Source organism: Coturnix japonica, chromosome 5 (genome assembly GCF_001577835.2).
Source record: "Coturnix japonica isolate 7356 chromosome 5, Coturnix japonica 2.1, whole genome shotgun sequence".
Taxonomy (NCBI): Eukaryota; Metazoa; Chordata; class Aves; order Galliformes; family Phasianidae; genus Coturnix; species Coturnix japonica.
This window is the reverse complement of record NC_029520.1, coordinates 7,413,056-7,438,492: the sequence shown is the minus strand read 5'-3', so window position 1 is coordinate 7,438,492 and position 25,437 is coordinate 7,413,056. Positions and strand designations below refer to the sequence as shown.

The 25,437-nt window shown below is 38.0% G+C and overlaps 1 long non-coding RNA gene across 18 annotated transcripts in view; it reads left to right on the top strand.

Moving 5' to 3' along the window:
• LOC107314431 overlaps positions 1–25,437 on the top strand; it is a 301,532-nt gene that overhangs the window by 148,053 nt on the left and 128,042 nt on the right. For all 18 annotated transcript variants that reach the window (XR_004307622.1, XR_004307616.1, XR_004307632.1 and 15 more), the window contains one exon: positions 16,539–16,594. This is a non-coding gene — a long non-coding RNA (uncharacterized LOC107314431). The remainder of the gene's footprint in view (positions 1–16,538; positions 16,595–25,437) is intronic.

Here is a 25,437-nt window from a genome sequence, read left to right as displayed (position 1 = left end):
TTAGTCTGAGCTGGAGTTGTCAGCAGGTTGTCTTATTGTTCCTTTTACCATATAACTCGAGAGCCTTCATCTAAAATGCAGTGCTGGTGTGTATGCATAAGCTAGACAAATAAATATCAATCATCTTCCAGATGGTGATAATATGCCCCGTGGGAATGGAACATAGACTTGCTTTGACGCTTCTGCCTATGCATACACACATATATGCATTGCATTTCTGAATTCTCCTACAGTCTGGCATCCTTTGCTCTTCTCGTATTGTGCGTTTGTCTATGTTTGTCTGGTATTACACTGTACTTCTTGTGAATAACATGCTACTGAATATAGTCTACTGTTCGGTCCAAAAGTATGTCTGGATGTTTTACTCCCCAAAGGCAGCTGGTTTCTCAGGTCTTTCAGATTTCGGTTCTTGGTTTTTGACTTTATTCTACCACAGCTTTTATGTATCTGACCTTGAGTTTGCAATCTGGAATTCAGAATTAGGCATCTCTATTTGTCATAAAATGAATGAGAAAAGTGAACTGCCTCAGAGTGGGCCTCTGAGCAGAGAGACTCCTGGTCAGTAGGAAATGACTTCAATTCTACACCTCCTTCTGCTGAGCTTAAGTGCCTGACTGTGAGACATAGCGAGGTATTTCCCTGAAATTTTTCCTGGAATAAGGTACTTATGTCATTTTCTTGGAAACTATCATGGAGATCATTCCTTTCTTTGAAACCATAGCCAAGAAAGTACTGCCAAACCATTTTATGCAGTATTCACAACCCCAGAATATGAATAGCCCATTCCCTGTTCTCTTGGCTGGGTGTCAGGCTCATGTGGCCCAACTGCCCTGAGGATCCCCTAACCACTAAACCATAGTTGGAGCAGGGAATGCTTTTTATCCCTCCAGTTGAAGCCATTCTGTTCTGTGGAAAAGCCTTTAAGGATTCAGTGAAGCAGGGAGTCTGAGAGACTGTGAATTCAAGGGAAATGTGCCTGATGGGTATCCTTGGTCTGTGACTGGGGAGAGGACCTGGGTTCTAGTTCCTTCATTCCTGCATTGGTGACTGTTCCTGCAGGTTACAATGAGGAGTTGTTGGATGAGCAGTCATTGAATATAAGCAGATGGTAAGCCTCTTTCCTTCTGAGCAATGTCCTCATCCTGGACAAGAGAGTCTTTCTCTGTGTTTTGGTCCTGATGAGATGGTCTTAATATGAAAATGAAGAGTTTATCCCTTTCTTCCTGCTGTACAAGAACTATTTTCACAGTCCTGTTTTGTTTTTGAGATGGGTATTCATGTAGTTAGGACCAACAGGACTGAGACAGTTCAGGTTGTGTTCAGAAGCAAAACCCTAGCTGGATAAGGAATGTGACTGTGTTGGAAACTCAGATTCAGACAGGTGCTACAAATGGTAGAAGTTGTTTTGTAGGTTGCACTGGAGGGCTTTTATGTCCACCTTCTTCCCAAGCTCCAAACTTGTGCTTTATCTCCTTTTGTGTATTTCTGTGCTTTTACTTTTTGAGGTTGAAATCTGAAGCGTGTTTCCATAGGAAGAGACAGCCTTGGGGTAGTAGTGGTTACTCTCCACTTTTACACAGAGCACACTTTGGAATACAGAATTTGCTTAGAGGCTTTGCTCACTGAGAATGAGGCTGGTTCTCAGCTTACTGTGATGTAGTTTTTACTGGCATTGAGAGTTTAGGAATTGCTTGTGTCACTGTATTGTGTAACTGCTAAATATTCTCTAAATTTCTGGTGAAACTCCATTTCCAGAAATGATTATTTATGAAGAGAAACCATAAATATGAATTAATGATCAAACACAGAAGGTTGTCAGTCAGTGATCGTAGCTAAGCCATAATATTTTTTACTTTCACTTTAGTTTTTGAGTATATTGGGCTAGGAACAGCATAGGCTTTGGTAGTGAAGGCATAGTTTCAGTTTATTGTTACTCTTAAGTGATGCTTGTATGTGTAGGAGGGAGTGTTGCTAGAAAATTTACTGATGAATCAGTTGCATGGATGAATCTATTACTTCAACAGTGTCTAAGATACCATTTTGCACTGAGGAGGAATGAAGTAGAAGTTTTTTTTGGTTTAAAATTAATTTCAGACTTTTAGATTATACAAAAATAAATGTGTTTTTCTCAGTTGTTATAAGTGATTGTGAAATGTGTTTCCCATTATCTGGATCTTTCAGATATCCAGCAATTGCATGGGGAAATGAAGGGAAAGATTAGCTCAGGTAATGCAAAGATACCTCATCAATTGAACGTCACCAGCTGTGATTCCTTTTTCTATTGTATTTTCTTAATTAGAGGAAACAAAATAGCATGTTGCTAATAATTATTTAAAGAGAAAACCAAAGCCTGATGATTATTAGTACTAAATTAAGCAGTACTGCCTTTTAATTTCCACTGGGTTCATTCTTCAGTGCATGTATTTGGCATAGCTCAGTAGTGGAGATTTCCTAATTTCCATCAGTGGCATAAATAGTTTATCATGCATTATCATTATAAATACAAACTTAAATCACCAGGGACAACAGCAAAATTTTTCTGTTTGGCAGCTGAGTACAAACTAGAAACCCAGTTCTGCTATAGAGCTTGCAATGAAAATGAAGAGAGTGGCAGGGAACTGCACTCATAAGGAGACTGGAAGTGATAAAATTGGTTTGGAAAAGAAGAGCACAAGTGGAAAGTAAATTTGCTTTGAAGTTTGTTCTCAAGCATTTTCTCCTAGAGTAAAGAAAATTATATGTAGGTAATATAGAAAGTGGTGGAAATGCGTGAATAAAATTGTACTTCTTTATATTTTTGTTTATTTTGGGTAGCCTTGAAGGCTTTTAGTTACCTTGGCTTTGTGTTTCTTTTGCTCTAGTAGGTGACAGGTAGACTAGTTTGCATTTACAATGATGCAGAAATTCCCTATTATGGAGCACCTAAGTTATTCTGAATCTGGTTGCAACTGCCAAAATCAGTAAGGGAGGAGACTTCTAAAAGTGTAATAAGCTGATGGGTAGAGCTGGTAACTGAGTTTGATGTAAAAGGATCAATGTTTGTATTGGCACAGCGTATCGGTATCCATCAAGCAAGGGCTACTGGGCAAGGTAGCATGCAAAACCTGTCTAGATGTTAAACATAAGCAGGGCAAGCTCAAAGAGGGACACGAGCAGGGGCTCAAATCCCCAGCCACTTATTCTGTTTCTCCTTGTTGTGTTCCCAGCCTGATTCAGGAGGTAGCAGTTGAACAGCAGCAAGCTCACTGTAGGCTGTGGATTTTGCCCCCTGATAACACCCATGTCAGGTGTAACTATGACAGTTTGACTCTCCATAGACAGGAGGATTATTCTCTCAGCAAGTTAACGATGCCGTCTTGGCAGTGTTTCCTATCACCCACTAAGGAGTATGGCCATTCTACTTTTCCTTTTCAGAGTTCTCCTCCTTGTCTCTCCAGGAACGATGTTAATCCTTTCTGCTTGAGCATTACAGTCTTGCCTGCATCTTTAAGCTCTTAAGTCCTTTTCAGCAGTACTTAAAACTATGTTACAGAACACCAGTTTTCACCTCAATTATTACTATTTTTTAATACATAGATAGTATTTTAACACATCAGATGGTCAACACTTAATCCATGCTCCAGGTATTTTTGGCTGAATATTCTGTTCTTACCTGTACTTGTTATTCTACTAGTCCTTGTTTTGGGTACAAGATTGCTGTTTTATTATTATTATTTTGTTTATTTTAGGAAATGTTTTTCTTAAGTGATTTTGGAATACTGAAACACTGAAAAGAGTTAGGCCATGGCACAATACAGTGCCATCCAGGACAGTTGTGATTCCCCACACAAGATGTACTGAGCCTATTCTTAATGAATGTAACAGGTGCTTCATGTCATCACGTGTTACTGTTTCGAACCACAGTGTTGTATTGTATATTACAATTACAGAATTACTTGCACCGTCAATTGAGAATGTGATCATGTTTGTTTGACAAGGCTTATTTCCTGTTAAATGCGTTGAATGACATGAATTATTTTTCCTTCCTTTATTTTCTGCTTAGTTGACTCCTACATCAACTGATTCATTATTTTATACAAGGCCAAGGTCAGTCTTACTGACCTAGTGATGCCTGTGTCATCCTGCCTGCCCTTTCTGAATTCCATGTCAGTCTTCCTGGTATTCCAACATACATTCCAACATATGCAAGACATTTTCTTCAGGCAGGTCCATAGGTTTGTTGGGAACCCAACATCTGAACTGCCAGGTCTGAAGTAGTTATCAATAATTGAAGCTCTTTTCCATCCTCTATGGTATTAACAAACTGGGAAGTATTTAAGCATCCTCAATTGTAAAATTACTCTATCCTTTTCTATTGCAATAAGGAGTAGAAATATTTATCAGGCATTTACCTCATCTGTATCACTACTAGTGTTACCTTCTTCAAAAAATTATAACTACTGGAAGCTTTCACTGATCTGTGAATGTGTCTCTGAAGTGTAGAAAACTGATGTTGTTAGCTTTCCTTATTCTCTGCTTTTCGATGCTTTTATGTATATTGATATCAATCGTCATTATTGATATCGATATTGAGTCCCCATTTTCCCTGTTTCATTCCTTACAAAGTGGCATTACATAAAACAAGCAAACACCATATATTTACAAATAAGATCTCCTTGCTTTATTTTACGGTCACCTTGGAGCTCCCAACTTCTTTACTTTTTGCTGAAGGAATTTAAAAAGTGAAAGCCATTGAACCACAGCAGTTACTGTGTAACACTGCAGAGTGAAAAGTGATTCTAGTAGACTGAATGTGATTGGAGGACATGAGGAATATGAGAGGAGGTAGCACTCTGCAGCTTGCCTGTACGAGAACTGCAGTTGCTCCTGCTTGGCAGTTTTGAAGCAGCTTAGATTTTGCTTGGAGAGTGAGACAGCTACTGTTTCATTTATCTGCTTCATTAAGTTTAGACTATATTTGTCTCTGTTTGCTTTTCTACTTGTGCTTGGAGTGTGTCTATCTGTGCTCTGTTTCACAGAGCCTGGAGTTTATTTGCCTGAGTTTGCTTTCCATTGCCTTTGGACCATGTTTGCATTGAGCTCTGTTTCATTCAGTCTGGACTTCATGGTCCCAGGTTTGTTCCACAGCATTTGGACTATGTTTGTTTTGCATTCCAGTGCCTGGGAATGTGGCTGGACGTGGCTTGCCACTGCCTTGCTGAGTGTCTGTCTATATTGTGGTTACCCAAAGCGCACTCCTGTGCTGCCTTGGCCTTTGCTTGGCTGTCTGATAGTATCTTCCTTGCCCTATGCCTTGCTTCTGGGCAGAGTTGATTTATGGTAAGAGGGAATCTGAGACGAACTCAGAGTGCCTTTAAAATAGAGTGAGTTGTCCACATCAGGGTACTGTAGTTGCTGTTTCCCAAACATCAGCACAGAAATCCTACCAAAATGCATTGTACCCTTTCAGACATGTAGAAATACATTATTCATTTTTTTCCAGCTAAAAACAGCAATTAAATGCTATGTCAAGGAATGTCCTCTGTATGCTGACTAATATGTAAATGAAGTCAGAACAAAATTTGTCCCAGATCTGGTACAAACAAATCAAATTTATGTCAGTTCAGAGGGATGGGATTCCTACCAAATTCCTGGCCAAACATGGATATCCTCAGTTTTCCCTGTCTTTAATCAGAATAGAAAAGGAGAAGAATTAACCTTGCCCTGTGATTGACACTTCTTTAACAAGAAATGAAGATGCTTTCTTACTCTGAGGTTATTAGACTCCTTTTTAATTTTCTTATTTTATCTTTGTCTTCTTCTAGTGTAGGGTAACCTTGATCAGTTTTGCTAATAACATTGATGTAAGGTCATTATTTTTAGCATTTTTTCTCTTTTAAGAAGGAAAGAACATTATATTGTCACATTAACATTTTAATGTTGTTGACTTAGGGTAGCTGATGTTTTTACTCTTCAAAGCTAAAAGGAAAAAAATGTCCATAAATGGAGTTGTCAGTAATGAGCAGATTGTATCATTTTAAAAAAGATTTTAATACATGAAATTACTGAAAATGCAAGTATCTATTGATAAATCTGTAATATTCACTGGACTGATCTTTAAGTTTGATAATCAATTTGAGTCTGAAAAAAGAGGCCTGTACTGGTTTTAGATACTGAATGGATTTAAATAGGATAATAGATTTCCCTGTCATGGGAAAAGGATCATTTCAGCATCTATCTTTAGTAGATTTACTAAAGGCTTTCCCAATGAGGCTATGGATGTCCCATCCATGAAGGTGCTGGAGGCTGGGCTGGATGGGGCTGTGGGCAGCCTGATCCGGTGGGTGGTAGCCCTCCCCATGGCAAAGTGTGTAACTGGATGGGCTTTAAGATCCCTTCCAACACAAGCAGTAGTGTCTTTCTATAATTTATTACAAAATATAACAAAACCCATATAAAAGTAGAGGAACTAAATTGGCATGAGAGTTTCCTCTTTATAGAAACGGGATGTAAATTCCTCCTGCCTTGAGATGTCAGCTCAGCTAATAAAAACCTGCTACTACTGTGATAACACAGCTACTTTATGCAGTTAGAAAGCTCTTAAAATTACACAAAGGGAAGTGAGGAAATAAAAAGAACAGCAACAAGCAAGACAAACAGTGAGATTTTTTGACTGCTTTTTTTTTTTTTTTTTTTCCAGTTGTGGAATCCCCTGTGTAGTTATCCGCTGCTGTTATGAACAGCTTGCTTCTTGCAAGTGCATCTAATCAGTGGAAAGATAGGCAGGAATTACTCTTTTCCCAGGTAACTAGAAATAGGATGAGAGGTAATGCCCTTAAGTTGTGCCACAGGAGGTTCAGGTTGGATATTAGGAAGCATTTCTCCTCAGAGAGAGTGATGATGCACTGGCACCACAGAGGTGGTGGAGTCACTGTCCCTGAGGTGTTCAATGAACAGGTAGATACGGCACTGAGGAATATGGTTTAGTGAGCATGGTGGAAGTGGGTTGATGGTTAAACTCTAGATGATCTTAATGGTGTTTTCCAACCCTAATGATTCTGTGAATCCCCTGCTGTAAGTGAAGAGGAAAAGAAAGAGGTGTAACCTCCTATTTCAGCTTAGAACCTATATCTCCCATCCACAGCTCAGGATGTTGTTTAAAAATATTTTCAAGTTTAAAATCCAATTGACTTTGTTCCTTCATTAGAATGCTTGGATTTAAGCATGCGTTTAGTAATCTTCAGACCTGATTAAAACCTACCATCCCTGAACAAATGAATGGTTAAGAATGTTTGAGAAATGTTGATGCTGGTGCTCACAAATAACTAGCAATCCCTTACTTTGTTAGGCTTTAAATACTAATCAAGTGTGACAACACTGTAGTTGCAACCATGAACTACGTGGCCATTTATCAAACCTATTTTCACATTATGTCCCAGAATCTGGTTTCATGCAATTTTATGCCACCATTTCTTACTCAAACATGGATGATCAGTCTCCAAAGCAATGATTTTATTCAGGTATGGGTAAGACTTTCAAGCATTTACTGACTCAGTATGTCTAGTTAACTGACATTGGTTCAGCACATTTAGTTTAATCAAAGACTACTGGAATGGATTCAGTGGTCAGACAACTCTTAGCTTATTTTTTGTAATATTTTGTCTTGGCTTTGAAGGTCAGCTCAGTTTTTGTTTTTCCATGTCTGTAGCCAGCTGTAAAAAAAGAAAAGAAATAATATAACAATGAGACTCTCCAAGAAATGACCAAACAACCTAGGAAATGTGGTAAATACTATGGTTACACTCAGAGAAACATGAAATGGTGTTTGAATCCATGCTGAATCCAAAGAAGAGTAGAAAATAGCAAGAGGCTGGCACTTCATATATTCATCTTCTAAATAAAGTTACTGTGCAGCTGTGGTTATTAAAAGAAAAAAGAAGCAAGCAATTTAGATGTGTTCCTAATGACATGTTAGTTGAAATACAGTCCACTGTTAACATCACTATGGCCAGGACTATAGCTAGATATTTCTACTGAATCTTTTCTGCGGTTGAACTTCTGGCATATATAGATCTATATCTGCTGTGGAACTGGTGCAGAGTGACTGCAGATGGCTACATGTTTGGTGAAGAACAGTAGCATTCAACTCAATTATTCACACCAACTATGAGGGATTAAATCCTTATCTGGCCACTGGCTAAATATCATCAGACTATTAGGAATTATGAACTGTGAGTGGAGCTGAAAGGAAGAAAACTAAATATTTGAGACAATATACAACACTTAACGTTTTGTATTTTGGTAATTTCCAAAGTTATTTTTGTGCAAAGTGCTTTGCAAACATACATTAAGACACACTCTTGTAGTGAGTGCTTGAAAGGCAAAGATTGACAAGAATATTATTCTACCCATTTTGCACAGAGGAAGCAGGGTTTTTAGCAGTGGGATTAAGTGAAGGGTGTGAAGAGAGTCTGAAGATTCTGGGTAGACTCCAGTCAAGTGCCTCAACTGTGGAACAGAAGTAGCTATGCTTTCTAATCAGGCTTGGGAGTCTTTCCCTCAGCCTCAAAACCCCAATAAAAATTTCACTGTGGACATTTGCTATTTCACTGAAAAATCATCTTATTTCTGGTTTTTAAATAGAGAGCAAGTGCTGTCTAATGGTTTATGTATTAGGAGGATATTCTCATTTTCCACATGCTGTCTGGCTCTGGTTGCTGTTATGAGATGTTTGGAGAATGCTTTTTGGAATAAAAAGGACAAAAAAATTCAGAAGGGGTCAAACCTGATGATAGGTTAGACTCAGCGCAATGTATTGCTTTTCCTCAGTGTTTTCGATGGCAAGGAAACAGCAAGTTACATGAGACTCTGCCTTACGGACCCTTGGCCAAAATACTGAGAGCCACAATTTGTTCTGCGGGAAGCTGAAGCTGGGAGGCACACAGAAGAGCAGCCCCTGTAGACCGGGTAGGGATCCATGTGTGACTTCCACTCTCTCCCAACAGTCCTGGTATTGCAGTTAAAAGATTGTCAGTTAGTAATGGTGGCTTCAGTATGCAAAATACCTTGGCATAAGCAGAAAACAGTGGTAAACATCAAACAAATGAGTAGCTAGGCTAAGAGTATAAACACAGCACATACTTCAAATGTCAGTAGCATACCATGTGCCTGCAGTGGTGTACCCACTGGATACCCACTGTGTTTTAATTTTGCTTTTTCTTGGCAAGATCAGGCAGCAGGTAACTTGCCTGAGTAGATAGAAAGAAATAGTCTTCAGTTTTTGGATTATGCAGAAGAAAAAATTTGAAATGTTTATTTCTGTTCCTTTTGTTTAAGAATTTATTTTTATTACCACCTTTGTACTCTTAGACTTGAATAGCTACTGGCTGTTTTAGGTGAACTAATGGTCTAATAGGTCAGAGGAGCAGAGACCTTCTGAAGAACTAAGACCACCCACTCCTCTCCTTTCAGCTCTCACAAACTTTAAAAAGATATATTTCTTTACATTTTAAAGGCTGTTTCCACAACTCCCAAAGCCTGGGATAATCTCTCTCCATTGAGACAGATTATATTTAAAATCTGCTGAGAAACCCTGAAAAACCTGAAACATTAAAATATTTTTGTTATATCTGTTATCTGCTGGACATATTGTTCTCACTGTGTTAGTGTAAATAGATAAGAGACAACATAATTTTTAACATATAAATTCAGAATGCTATGCAAACTATTCAAAGTCTTACCCAGCAAAATTGCTTCTGTTTGCAGTGGGACAGATTAAGGCCAGTGTTGTAGTCTAGATACATCTCAAATCAATATTAAATACCTACCTGAGATACCTAGAATAGCTCCTAAAGAGGGAAGGAGTTGTCTAGAGAGTGAATCTATCCTGTTACATGGCATGTACATATCTCCATAATAACTTTGCAGAAAACTCTCTACACGATTATTATCAAGTATAAACTAAGTGATTTTAAAAATCACAGCCTTAGAGGTTTAGAAAACATAGTGTTCGTCCATGGAGGACGTGATGAGTTTTTGACACTTCTTTTAATTTACGTGCTATCCCACATTCAAAAGAAACCTTAAATGTCTCAAATACAATGCCATGCTTTGCAAATGTCCCAGCTGCCACAAGGATGCATCATTTTGATGGAGGGGAAGTGATTCACTCAGCCGTGAAGAAGAGAGCAAGAGAAACAGTGGTCTTGAGACAGGATGTGGGAAACCTATAACAGAGTTTTAAAATTCTAGATTTAGAGGATCTGACATGCCCACGTGTCATAAAAACCTTCACTTGGTTCCCTTCCTCTGAATAACAAGTCCTAAATGTCCAACACTGAGAAGCTACAGGAATCATGACTGCACAAGACAAACTGTTTCTTTGGCAAAACAGTAACCTTAACTATATTTAACCTTACCCATATCCGTTTGTTTAATTAATAAAACCCAGTATTCTTAGGATTTTGCCTGACTGTTTGAATACTTGCAATTGTTGTCATCAATAAAATAGGAGATACAGAACAAGTGCAAACTTTTTTTTGCAAGAACTAGTCATTTACTGGAGCAGTTTTAGACACAAGAGAAACACATACAAGTATTAAGATCACAGGTGGAAGTAAACCTTACTCCATTCTATATTTAGAATTTTTTAGGGGAAATGGACAGAAAAAATGTAACATTGGATTGTCACTTTGGATTGGATTGTTACTTTTTGTTGCTAAGTCTTTGTTTAGATATCAGCAAGTCACTGCAGTTTTGTTTATGGAGCGTTTGTAGTTCCTTTCCCACCTCCCACAGGAGGACAATGGGTTACTTCATCGTCTTCAGTGAAGTATCAGATTCAACACTTGCTCACCCGATTCCATACTCACCTGATTGCGCGCCCTAACCAGCATCTAAAGGAGAGCAAATCTGAAGGTATCACTGCTCTCACAGCTCCTGCCTTCTTATGCAGAGTTGTGTGCAGAAGTAATGAGCATCTTTCTTTCCCCATTGGGATATCAGACTTGGAAAACAGATAACTGACAAAGCAAGAAGGGGAGGTTTCCTGAACTTCTACTCTGAATAACAAACAACCTCACATGAAATAAATCACTTGATTACAGTATCATATGGTGTTTTTTAACCTTTTTTAGTCAGACATTATTACTCATAAACTAAATAATATGATCATTTTTTAAGAGGTGAGATCATGCCTAGAAATAAGTCCAAACATGACCAGACATTGTAATTTATTTTTTTCAAGGTTTTCACTAGCTGAGAGCCAACATCTGTATTGAAATGGGGAGGATTTTACAGAAGATGGTTGTTTCTACAGATGCTGGTGTGTCATTTTCAGAATACTGTTGACATTCGGCAAGGGGTGGTGACTGTCTCCTTTCACAAGAGCTTGTCAGGCTATGCGTGGGCTTTTCAGTGTGAAAAATTAGTAGGAGAATGTGTTTTTTGCTGCATTTAATGAAAGAAAACTAGAAAAAAAAAAAAAAAAAGAGAAAAATCCCCAACCAACAGCAAAACCAGAACTGGTGACTTGTAGGTGAGGAAAATTCTTCACAGTTAATTTTCAGGCCTGTAGGCCTTTCACCACACTGGATCCATGCTGTAGTCAGTGCCCTCGGGCTCACTAACACTAAGCATATTTGAGGTCTGGGTCATTTGTATGCCACTGAAATGCTTTTGTGGTGCATGGTGGTGGTTTCTGTTATAAGCCATTAGACCTCCCATCTCCCTCTGACCTTTACTGCTGGGATTGAAGTGAGTGGACCTTGCAAGCACATCCAGGAGCACTGGAACAGCTCCAGCACCAGGTCCAGAACCATTGCAATGGTGCCTTGGCTTTTCTGATATGTCTTTGAAATCACTCTTAATTATGTGCATGAGGAATAACTAATTATGAAAGTGCATAGCTTTTTCCTCCCCCAAGAAAACGTACCACAGTTATTTTGCTTATTAGATTTTGTAGCTGATGTAACTATTGTTAACAGAAAAGGTACTGAACATAGAAAATATTATTTCCTTCTCCTGAGCGTTTAGTATAACAATATAAGCATTGACCGTTGTGTACTTTGGTATTATTTTCCTTTCCTGCTTATAGTCCCTTCTCATGTTTCTTCATCATTTTAGGCCCCTAATAGGGATAGGATGAACCCATTGATGTCGGCACATGGAGGCCTGCTAGTAGCATGCCTTTGGTTTTAGTCTCCTAGCAGCAGCCATTCATGTTATGTGGGCTTTCTTTTTTGGGCATTGCCCACCCCTGAAACTGACTTCAGGCATTTTTCACTGCCTGTTCTGCATGAATAGCCACAGGCCTCTTGCCAATTGTCCCCTCTTCTTGAAAGCCAGCCTCAGCCAAAGGCCTTTTCAAGTGTGATCCCAGAGTGCCACACAGGCTTTCAGGGTATTGTTGTCGAGATGAGGGCTCTGCACTGGAAAGTGGGGTCAGAAGAGAAAGCACAATGAAGGGTGATGGAGGCTTCATGCAGTCCTCAGATGCTGGCCTGTTTATTAATTTACAAAACTAATGTCACTGTCTTTAGAGAAGAGATTGAGTGAAAAAGATTCCCTTTGAAGAGAACTGCTTTTGATGCATTACCAAAACATTGGTCGCCTTATTAAATAGATTTTATGGAAGCAAGTACAGCTAATAAAAGTTCAGAAACACCAGTAAAGTACTGAAGGTCTGGATTCAGTGTTTTCTATTTTTCCTCGTCAGCTCAGACACAATTCATATTAATGGGTTTTACAAGTTGTCCTTGGGCAAAAAATCCTTACATATAATGGGTGCAAATATCTGGTCTGCCTTATGCGTGTCACACAAACTGTTAGCTAAGACAGGACAATAGAGCCCAGCTTTTTAAAAGAGCTCTTCCCCACACATAACATAATAAAATATTCAAGTAGTGTTTCTTACCTTTTGGTGTTTGTGAAGGAACTGAAACGGTAGAGGTCTATGAATCTGGAGTATAGCATGTACAAATGGCCCAACTTATGAGATTTTTTCAAAGCTGCTGTTGGTGCATATTAAGGGATCCAGGAAAACAGTTATCAATTTGCTAGTTCCTATAACATCAGATGGAGTTCTACTGCATAGAAGTACATGATGTTTACCTTGCATCTTTTAATCTAAGAATGACCCTGGGAGCTTGTAGCTCTTTGACATACTTGCTCTTCCTTCTTCCTGTACCTGATTAAAAAAGAGGTTTAATGTTTCCCTTCACAGTGACTTGTGTGGTAGTTTGATTTTGCTTACTTCAGGTTGCTAGCTCTTTTTCATTGTTCTTCTACCTGTGAACAAAAACCCACAGATTGCTGTCTCTGTGTTGGGGCAGCTCACAAATCACTGCTTCACACAGGATTGAATAGAAGTTGGACTAGATGGCCCTCAGAGATCCCTTCCAACTCTAAGTGTTGTGTGATTCTGTGAATCACATTCTCTTATTGCATTGAGAAACCAAACCAGTGCAAGTGTGTTTATCTGCAAATGGCTTACTGTTTCCACAGGGGATTGTTGTCAGGAATTACTGGAGATTTCTGACCACTACCATTGTGGATACAATTTTGGATTCAATTTAGGGGCCTTCAAATCCACAAGTATGAAACTCTACAGCTGAAACTAAAGACAATCATTAGACTTGTATTCTTGGTAAGCTGGATGCAAAAGGAAAGCATTCCAGTCTCACCAGTAGGTTACAAATGCAAGATTCAGATTCACTATTAAACATGTGGCCATAAATGTATGATTGAATTTTAAATGCTTTCAATTAATGTAGATCAAAAGAGGATTTCGTAGTTGGGCAAACTTTCAGAAGTACCAGACTTTAAGCATAAATCTGTCTAGTCCCTTTGTTTTTCATAACTTGTCTTGCCATGTTTGTTAATTATGGAAGGCATTTAGGACTCTCTCTGTCTCATCCAGTTTCTTCTTCATTGCTCCAGCAGTTAAATCAGCAGTTTTACACTCCACTGCCTTGAACCTTGAAAGTCATTTATGGACAGCAAGTGGGTGTAAATTGCTAATGGTCGCATTTCAAATATACTCTGTATGCAAGGCATTGGAGATTGATCCATGGAACAAAAATAATCATAACCTAATCGCCTTCCTGCTAGCGGAAAATAATTCAAAGGACTGTTGACCCTTCTTAAAAAGATAATACAGAACAAATAGGACAAGAGAGAAGCTCTTGTCTGAAAGCAAATACTGTAGGTCTCCCAGAATGGTAAATATTAGTAACTTCTAATGAACACTTGGTTCAGTTTTCAGCTGTGCTGCAGGCATTACAGTTCAGAGATCCACAGAGCTTCAACATCAGTCTATTATTCTATCAAATACATATGCTCACAGTAGTGTATTTAGTTATTAATTTGATACCATCTAAGTGTTTATTCATTCAGCAGAATACTGAATGTCCAAATTTGGGATGTATAACTGGTTCTTTACAAATGACTTTTTTGTGTGTATCTTCAAACACAATTCTGTGAAGAATTAGGAAAATGAATAGTTTTGTGGGGTTTTCTTTGTTGTTTGTAATAATTTCACAGAATGTTGTATTTGTAAACATCTATGAATTTAAGAAACTTGTGAAGGGCTTTTGCATAGGTTATTTGCTATCTAAAATTGGCTGACTTGGAAATATCTTCTTGAAGTAACTTTAAGAGGCAGAATTATCCATATTCTTGTGTTATTTTCGTGGTTAGAAGTCTGAAAGTCAGGGTAGGTAAACAGACCAGATGTCTTGGTATAAGAATAGGTCACACCTTTCTTCTAGTAAAAAGTGTAAAAGCAAAATGTTGCTAACGTGAAAGTGCTTCAGTCAAGGCTGAAAGCTATTAACTTCAGGTCTGATGTGATACAGTGTCTTTGAAGTAGAGCAACCCTCCAGTGCAGTAGTAAGTGAGGAACAGCTCTGCAGCCTGTGGCGAGGTGTCCATCACTCTCTGTCAATTTAGGACTTGTCTGTACAAGATCTGTTTGTTTTGGCTTTGGGTGAAGGAAAGGATTTGTTCTCCATATATAAACAACCACAGATAATAGTATGTCAATAGATATCTTCCCATATTTACCATTTAAAAATTAATCGAATTAACTACCATAAAAATAGTGAAACAGAAATATGGAAAGTTTCTCATTAACTGTTTTCCTTTTCCTTTTCCTTCCTTATGAAAACCAATAAGTGATCAGAGTGCCCAGAAAAGCTATTCTGGTGAACTTGGCACTCATGGCATAGATAAGCAGTCATGACCAGGTCAAGAAAATACCCAGTGTGGAGATAGGTTTTTTGATGGTGCAAAGGCAGCCATGGAGATATAAAAAGGGTTTCTGGTAAAGATAGGGACATGAGTAATTCACAAAGGAGGTTCAGCATTTTGGTTCAGGTAACAAGCTAAGGAGATTATCTAAAGTTCTCTAAATCCTGCTGTGGTAAAACTCAAGCAACAGCCTCATGAGAACCAAATTTCACATGACATTTCCAACTTCTGCTTCTGGTTCATTTAAAAAATAAAACAGAAGTGCAAAATTAAAATATGTTCTTTAAAAAGGAAGTTAATGTAACATGCTTCGTACTTAACAGTTAATTTAACTTCAAATTTAGATGTGATTCTGGATTAATGGTTTATTTAAACCATTATCTTCTCTCTAAGTGGGGCTTTTTTTTGAGCTACCTGGGAAATATCTGTACCAGATCCCAAAGCAGTACAGAGTAGGGTTAACACTAAATGTTGTTAGCAGTGCAAATTTCCACATCTTTTTTTTTTTTTTTTTTTTTTTTTCTTCTTCTTCTTCTTGGAACTTTTTTTTTCCTTCACATTTATTTATTATCTGAAGGAAAATGAGGAGGAGCAAAAGGACAAGTCAAAATATATTTTTAGGAAAAAAAATAAATAAACCTGTCTTCCTTAATCAGATTCTATTTTCTTTTCACTCCACAAAAGAGATAAACTGCTAGAGAAAATTGGGTTAGAGGAGGAGCAGAGACATTGTGTTTATCTGAACACAAGAGATTTGGAATGAAATGGTCAAACTATGAGGGACGTACCCTTGTATTTTGCAATGGGAAGCATATAGTGTTACTGAATTAGGTGTTACAGACCTCGTGAAATCTTTCTATAACATTCTGGAAGTTATTTAGCTTTTCTTAATTTAAAATTATGTTATATTATCTGTCATGTAATGAACGTGAAATCTCCTGCAAATGGAAACATAGGCCAGACTGTAAAATACGGTCCTCATTTGGTTGCCCAAATGACAGCTTCTTTATTTTAAAAATTTTACCTCAACTGTAATTGCTGGGAGTCTAAAAAAAAAAATCTTAATTTTGCTTTTGAATCACTTTAGAAAGCATCCTTACTTAGACTTGTGGGAGTCATTTACTGCCTCCTACCTGATTCCTTCTGTCTCTCTTATTTATGCTGAAGGAGTTCCTGAGTACAGACTGCAGATAGGCTGGGGCAGAGTTTCGTTCGTGTATGAACTGATTTCTCCTGCTATTGTTTGAAATTACGACAGCAAACTTCATCTCAATGAGACCTTTTTTTCTATTTTTTCTTCTCTTTCACAGAGTAGTCTGAAGTGATTAGAAGGTCCATGGGAATGGAAGCTTTCAGAAGGAGGAAGGTATGGTTTCAATTAATATTCTTCCTTATCAAAAGCAAAAGTTTCACTATAATATACTAATCGTGACAGGATTTGGACTTGAGGCTCAGTTTGTATCTGGTCAGGGAGAAGTACAGCTATCTTACATAAAAAGTTGTGTGTTTTATTTTTAAGAGAATACAGATTAATGTTGTAAAATATTTAAATATTTTTGTTTTGATTTTGTTGCAAAAGAAACAAACAAAAAACAGAATCAGGGATTCACAACTCGCATCAAAGAAAATTCCCTGTTATTCCCTGCTTATTTCTTTGACAATTATGAAGATGGAAAACAAAGAATCTGTCTCATTACTGTGGTATTATTGCTCCCTTCCTAGTTCTCCCATTCTAGAAGTGTGTCTGATTTGTAAGTCTTAAAATGGTAATAAAGTTAGGAGTGGGATTTCTGTGTGGTCCCTGCACTGGCATTGGAGAAAAGACCCAATACAGCTAATCTGCTGAAATTTAATGAACGTCCTGCTGACTTTTAAAGGAACTGGGTGCCTGACTACCCTCTGAGACTTCAAAAATCTCCTGTATCAGTCAGACTTTTTCAGGAAACCAGAATGAGCAAGTCCATGCAGAAAATGCCATTGCTGTTCCTACAGGTTTCCACAAGACATTTGACCCCTCCCCTCCCTTTCTTCCTTCTTTTTATACTGCTCTGGAATGCAGATATTTTGGCTAATTTTCTCCAGCTGTCACATAGTCTCTCAGGAAAATGACCTCGCAGAGTGACCACTTCCCCTAGTTCTTGACTTAAGTAGATTTTTTTTTCAGAGCTTTCACCACATCATCCACATCACACTCTGGTGTCTTTCATGAGTCAGGAAAAAAGCAGGAAAGAAATTCACCCTTGAAAAAAAAAGAAAGGAAATTAACCAGATCAGTTTGAATGATTTTTATCAGTTGCTATTTCAAATCAGTTTGTGTAGCAGAAAGTTAACATTAAGCATTCCCACTAAAGGGTAGAGAAATGTTAATGTTTGGGTGCCTTCCTTATAATTTGCTGTTCAGCATCAATTAGTTGATTCATTTAGAAATGACAGTTTCAGCAGATTTGAGAATCAGGCCTTAGGTTGTTCTTTTAAATGTACTCTCCAGAGGGAAATTTTTGTTGTAGAAATCACAATTCAAATTTAGTTTTTGGAAAAAGCACAAGGGAAAAAAATAACAAAATGTGATATTGTAAATACTTATGGTGTTTGAGTTATGGAAACGAGATGCAGGTACATGAAAAGCTAACGGTAGATTAAGTGCCACTGTAACAATAAGGACATTCTGTGACATGACAAAATTACGGTTCGTTGGATTCATTCACTCTTGAGGTAAATTCTATTTTATCTTCAGTGTTATTTTTCCATGGAAGTTAAAGTTAATGGGCGTCTTGTTAAGCACAGCTTTCCTCTTTCTCTGAGTGCTCTCTGTAGTTATCAGGAATAGCTGGTTAGTATAGCTTGTTGTAGAATCCATTTCCAACCAAAACTTTTCTCCAAAGGCATTCTTTACTTCCTCACACTTCAATAACTTTTATACTTTGAGTTCATCCACTCTTTCATCTTGAGCTTTAAATGTCTGGTGAGAGGAAAAGAAAGATGGAGACTGCAAATAGGCTGCAGTCTTTACAAGTGACTGAAATCTCTGTCCTCTCTAAAGGCCATGTTTACAACTGTTGCATATGGGAGAAAGTACTTAATTCCACTGCTGATTGAAACTGACATGGAGCAATTCCACACTGTAAAATGGTTTGATATTTCCTATTTTATATTTTGAAAGAGTATCCCAATGTTTTGCTATTTTCTGTAGCTATTTGGGAAATGTCTTCCAGGTAATTTTAGTGAGCTTTGAGTTGTATTATATATGAGTACTATATTGAGACTGTTGAAGATATGTTGTTACTGTGATTCGTTTCTCTGTTACTCTAAAGCTAGTATCACTGTAATTTTATGTATTTTACTTTAATTTTATTATTTGCAGATTGATTACTTGTTATGATCTCCAGCAGCCTAGGCATTTTAGAAGGAAGTTAAAGAATTATTTTATTGGTTAGTGGTGTCCAATTGGCTTCCTGGTATAGATATAAGCCTGCAAAGTCAGGTTCTAAAATCAGACAGGTGCATTGTCAAGACTTTGAGCTTTTCTGCCCACATGTAGAATATATGCCTGTCAAGGTAATGAGTTTGCATAATTGAAAGAACAGATGTAAGGTTTAAGGGGTTGTGAGCAGATTGTAGAAGTTATTGTGGATCTGGTATGTGGTGAATAGGGCTGGGGCTAGAAATATTTGATCATCTCTCACAGGATATCAGAGAGGAACTGAACCAGGGTGAGAAAAATTGTTGTGTAACTGTCAACTACTTGTTTTTATAATGCTGTTGATGGCTCTAGGCTTTGCATATAATCTATAAATCATTACCCTGTATCTGTGTCTATATGTTGCAAGAATGCCTCAACTTCGTATTGAATCATTCTAGTTTATGACACGGCCATGTCTTTCTCCTCTTCATAGCTGTAGACAAAAGATTATGCCAAAATATGTAGCAAATCTGGGGAAGTGAAAGGGAAAGGAGATGGCAATACAATTGCTGCAAGAATGTGAAGGATCATAAACTCCTAGCAGGAGTTAGCTACGGCCTAAACACTGTAGGGTGTTCAACTGTGGTCTTAGGTATGCTCAGTCATGCAGTGATCCCACTTGCTAGAGATGCTATCTCAGCTGCAGATGATCAACACTGGCAGGCTGTGATCCTGCCATGACTTGGAAATGGAAGAGGCCATGTTGACTATGTTGTAAATTGGGAACAAGTGAGCAGGAGTATGCTTTAAAACTCCATAGATCTTTCTTCCAACTGCATATGTATTGAATTGGCTTGACTTGATAAACAGTCTCGTTTATTTCAGTGGAAATTCTTTCAGCGTGAGTTCTGACTGAAGTGGATAAAAATGATGGTATCTTTTCCTAAATGATTCCCCTTTGCATGAGTTTATTTTTCACAGCTAAAACCTTTGGAATTTAAGAAATCTGATAAGCAGGTTTTCTGAATCCTTACAGTCTTAATCACAGAAGTAAAGAAGAGTACTAGTGGCATAATGGTCTTATATTCATGCCCTCTTCCAAATATTTGCTTTACCCATCATGCAAATACTGCTATTAATAATAATTTTAATAACATGGATGATAGATAAGATAGCTGTTTTCTTGGAATTAGTATGTGTAAGGTATTACTTCACCTCTGAAAGAGAGAGGCACAACTTCCATTTGGCAGTTTTTTAAACATCAATCAAAATAAAAACAAATGGTCTTAGTTAATTGTTTAGCTTAGAAGGTGAATATTGTGTTTATAAAATGAAAACGTTCTTTGTGGCTTCTGTACACATATAATTACATAAGCATCTCTGTATTAATTTAGATGAATTATTAGCACACGATATTTCAAACTCACAAAATTCTAGGAGGAAATGAGGATGAACAGAGAATGAGTACCATATTGCAACTGATAAGTATTTCTTCACATGTATCTGAATCAGAAAAAGACTTCAGTGTATGTTTACCTTCAGGTACGTGCTCAGGTCTCACTGGGTTTAAATACACACTAATCAAGTATGCTTTTTCAGATGGAAGCAGTGTGTTGTCCCAGTGAAGTCTACTTGGTTTGCCAACTGCTCAGATCTCCTCCTGTACAAGTAGTTGATTCTTTAGAGTAACGCTTGCTTCCAAAATTAACTTTGCATTTTGTGATTTGAAGTAGTCTTTCAATGCCAAAGTATTCTTCCTATCAAAATAAACAAATTTAGCTTTAGGAGGCTACAGTCCTCTTTTGTAGCCAATAGCAAATTAATGAATCTTTAACTATGACATTTTTTGTACCATCCCTTTTCTCCTATCTTTTCTGTCTGATCACTGCAAAGGCCAAGGAGTTCTGGCTGCACAAATACAAGAGAAGTTGCTTTATTGTGAAGGAGAATAAAAAGTTTTCAGACTGACTAGGTCATATTCTTGTCAGTCTCCTGTACTTAGACTCCTTTCAGCTTAGGTTTTGGTGACAAACTGCACAGCTGTAATGGCTTACATTTACCAGCCTGCATATATGAAAGATGTGTAATGTTAACTAAGCCCTTTCCCGTCCCTCTTGGAAGACCACCCTGCCTGCAAAATCTCCAGAGGAAAACACGGCATGTCCTGATCAGAAACTGCCTTTGTTGGCAGAAATACAGTATGTTGCATTAACCAAAACAGCATTTTTTAAAACATTTTTGATGGTGGCTGCTTTTTATTTAAATATTCATTCTGCTTTTGTAAATGGATCTCATTTGGTCTTTATATCCTGACATCACAGGACTATCTGAAAGCCTTGTTTACGCTTAGCAGTGGAAATTGCTTCAAGGCTTGCACAAAACCTTCAAAACCTGATATACTCAGTGCAGGAAAAGGACTAGATTCTCCTCAGCAGACCTCTAGACATCAGTTTTCTCTAGGGTGAACTTTCTGATGATGAAGAAAGTTTCCTCATCTTTCTTCCTTACTGACAGTGCAGCTTTTCTACTGGGTAGAAGCTGGTGTGCTGTCAGTGCAAGCTCCAGGTGTGGGTTTCATGGGTGGGTAGCCATCCATGCCAGCATGGCACCGGCATTCTGGTTATACTGGTGGCCATCTGTTGCTGTTAGGGAGCAAAAGTCACTTTCAAAACTTGTTCAGCTTCTCTGATATTGACTTCTCTGTGCACTGCCTGTCGCTCTGTATTCCAGATCTTACAGTTATCAGTACTTAGCATTTGTCTTCTGTACAGTAAGGCAGCCCTGGACAGTTGTAATTACCATAGAAATATTAATAATCATATTGTCCTGATCACAGCTATTCATTTACAGCTGAGAAGTTGGAAAAGTTGGAAGGAACTCTGGCCACAATGTTTCGGTTCTAATTGTACATACAAAGAGAAAGAAAGCCTGGAATAATTGACTCAAGGGAAGCCACTCTGAATTCCCTATGACCCAACTGCATTTTGATACTCCAACCACTTTTGAGGATGTATCAGAGGGAGCGAAACACCATCTTTTCTGTTCTTTCTTGAATCGCTGGTATGAAGCTTCTTGCTTCAACTGCTACTCTGTATACATGTCAGCACAGCATAAAATACACTGTATAGACTGCCTACCTACTTGAGTTAACAAGGTGCACAGTTTGTAGAAAGGAACCCTTCTCTCTTCAACATCATTACAGCAGTGTAACCACATTCCAACGAATAAGGCAATTTCTAATCTACGTCAGAATAACCTCAGGGACAGTTAACTAATCTCAAGGTTCTGACATGAACTTTATGCTAAGGAGTTGTAGACTGAGATAGTACTTTCTGACTGGTGGTTCGCAGATGGCACTACCAATCACATAGATCTGAACCGTAAACCTAGTGGTGACAACTTTCGCTTCTTTTCTGTGTCCTGGCTTACATGAGTGTGAGGTGGTTGTAATTATGTTAATTTACTTGTCTTAGATGCTGTGACAAGTAAATTGCAGAGGACTTATAAAGGGGTTTTAGGTTTGTGTTTCTGGATGTGAAAGCTGTGGGCTTAGACTTTTTGCAGATCTCAGGACAAATGTCTGTCTTTTCCTATCTACCCAACAGTCCTTCATTCCAGAGGGTACAAAGTAGCAGCCATCCTATGTCAAAATCTTGATCTCATTTTTTCGGTCCTGTTCTGGTCATAGTGAAAGGCTGTACTCATCTCTTTCTAATCCCAAAAGTTTTCTGCAAAAAAATTAAATATTACTGTCTGCATTTTTGCAGATGGAAAAGCATAACAAAGAGGTTAAATAGCATACGTAGTCTAATGTTAGAAAGAGATAACAAGCATGGGAACAATACAAATGGCCAGAAATGCTAGGTGTGCTGTTCAGAATCACAGTGCAAATTCATCTAAAGACAGTATTCCTGCATGTACATCTAGAAGTGCCTACTTTCCTGTGAATCTCCCTATAATGTGATGTATGTACTCACAGAGCCAGATGGAGATGTCATTGTGGTAACATTATAAAGCTTTATTAGAGCATATTTTCTGCTCTGGTATTTATCCTCTCAAATGTCCATGGAATAATACCTCCAATTTTTCTTTCTTGTTGTGTAATATCTCCCACTCTTTGTATGATATTTAGGACCCATTTACATGTAGAGGGAGCAGCTGCATCCTTACCTTACTCTTCTGTCAGCTTGCATCTTTGGTGTGAATGGAAGGACCCAGTTCTGCCAAGTTTCTGAATGCTTCTCAGGATGGTGAGGTCTGGGGACATTTCCGAAGTGGAGGTTGTGATTTTCAGGAATTCTTAAGAGTTATCTTCATGCCCTTCTGTGTGCAAAATGTGAGGGATTTTGCCATTTAGAAAACAATTGTGTGTATTCCTTTAATTTATCTCCTGTGGTAACCTTGTGTTTTCAATGAAGCTAAAGAGAGGGATAGTCTGTGCTGGGATGGCCTTCATTCATTTACTCTTATTTGAAAATAAGAGGAAGAAAACTTCATTAGCATAGCAGTCTATTAGGTCCCATACTTTTAGCATCTAAAGGTCTTCCTGTTTCCTTGTGTTTTGATAATACATCTGACACACTGCTAAATTGCTGGGAAAGTTAGTAATAACATTAATTTAACAGGAGTGTTAGATTAAAAATGTGTTGTAGAGCTGAACGGCTTCTTTTGCTTCTTTTCTTACTGCTTGGCATTCCTGATGCTGGGTCTTGGTTTCGGTAGCCATGCAGCATATGAATCAGAGAGAACCCACCCTGTGCTTTGGCATAACTCTTAAGGCACTGACAGTTCCTCTTTCTTCAGCAGTAATTAAACAAGTAAAAACTAGTTACTTTGGTTAGCAGATATAAATGTGGAAAATATTCACAACTACATATCACTGGGTGTGTGTGTCTAAGGAATCTGGATGAGCTGTGGTTGGACTCTCCTTTCCCACATGCTTACAACAAAGGTGCATTATCCAACAAGGCAATCTGGACGAAGTCTTTTATTTCAGCTAATTCATGTTCTCTTTTTCTTCGTGAGGCTTGAAGGTTTGCTGATAGTACAGTTCAGAGCCTTAACAGTAGGGGTAAGATTCAGCAAAAGGAAAAATCAGTTAGAACTAGAATGAGGTAGAACTAAGGGCTGGCCTATCCTTAGCTTTTGATAATCATTTCTCTCTTCTAGTTGTGCAATTAAAGAGTGAGCTATCAAGGCTCAGTTTGGAAATAATTATAAGACTGGGAATCTTCATCTCATAAGTTCTCCTGTAAATGACCTGGTGTAGATATGGTTGTTGTAGGTTTGAAGAGATTGTGTTGCTCTAACTACAGAGGCAGACAGGCTTAGAAGCAGAGCAAAAATGAGTGTAGGCAAACCGAATGGACTGTTTAAATAAGCACATCTTTTGGGAGGAAGTATAACCTAACAATAAAATGTCAGTGGTGTTTCAAGAGTGGTGTATTTGATTATGACTTTCTTTCAAGCTCCATTTATAGCCATTAGCTAAAGAAAACTGCCTCCTTTGCCTCAGTAAGCACTTTGTAAAATGGGAATCATCAAACCAGAGTTCATAAATCCAGAAAAATTCTTAGTGATCATCTTCGTTTCCTGATCTATACTGTAGGCTACAGAACTTCCTTGGATTAACTCCTGTCAGAACTTATGCAGATAGGAAAAATACACTCTTCTACTTTTAACATCTCTACAAAAACACTTTGCAAGCTGGACCATATTTAAAATGATAATGCCAGCATAATGTTGATCTGAAGGAAGGAAGCTAAAATCCTTATAGAATATGATCAGAGCAGTGAATATTCAGGGTAAGAAGATAAATCCTTATCTTTTGTAATTGTAACATAGGCCAAATTCCAGTTACACCTATGACTGCTAAGCTGACAATCTGCCTGTTTCCCTAATTTACTCTCCCCACATGTTCTTCTTGCTAAGCTGAAATTGCTGTTTCCCAGCTTCACATTTCTCAGTTTGAACTGGGGCTCTTTTCCTCCTGTCTGATTTTCAAATCCCATTGAAAGATGGGCACCAAAAGTAAAGTTCTACTCATGATAGTTTGGTGAGGATAAATACCTCAGTGCTTGTGAAACGTTTTCAGGGGGCCATGAAATAGAGATTCTGATTTCTTGTTTCTATTCTTCTATGATAGTACTTGATGTTTTCCAAAACTGAGGCTGAAAATGTTACCAAAAATACTGAAGGTAATTCCTGGAATTACATGACATGGCTGGAGCAAGATTCTTAATTTCTTGATTTTTTTCTTACCTTCTTTCAAATCCTTGTGTGATGAGAAAGGGAGATGAATAACACATCTTTGATATGGGACTTACTTCAAGCAGTGCTGTCTGGAAGAATGCAAAGTGCAGCTGGCACCTTGCCTGTGCACAGGCTCTGGGGTTCCTACCTGCCCCATGGTCAGGGAAAAGGTAACAACAGAGGTTACTCAGCATGTCCACAGTATAGGCTGTTTACATGCCCTATGCAGTGATTCAAGTTACTTGAAATGAGTAGGAGTTTCTTTGTTGAATTCAGCAGTTCTAGGCCTGATAGTACAAGACCAAGTAAGGATGTTTTTGGTCTTCATTTTTAAGCAAATAGCTTCAGTTTACTCCTGGCGGCTATTTTATTTTTCTCAAATTACCCAATTTGTATTCACTGCCCTCAGGGATCTCTTTTCTCATTGCTGTTTATTACAAGAAGATTTGCCTCTCCTGTAATTTATCCCCATGGTACAATTCTACTGACTTGAGAGGAGAAATTCCAGCTTTGTACCAAAAGAAGTAAAAGGAAAATTGGTGCCAGATTTTATCTTT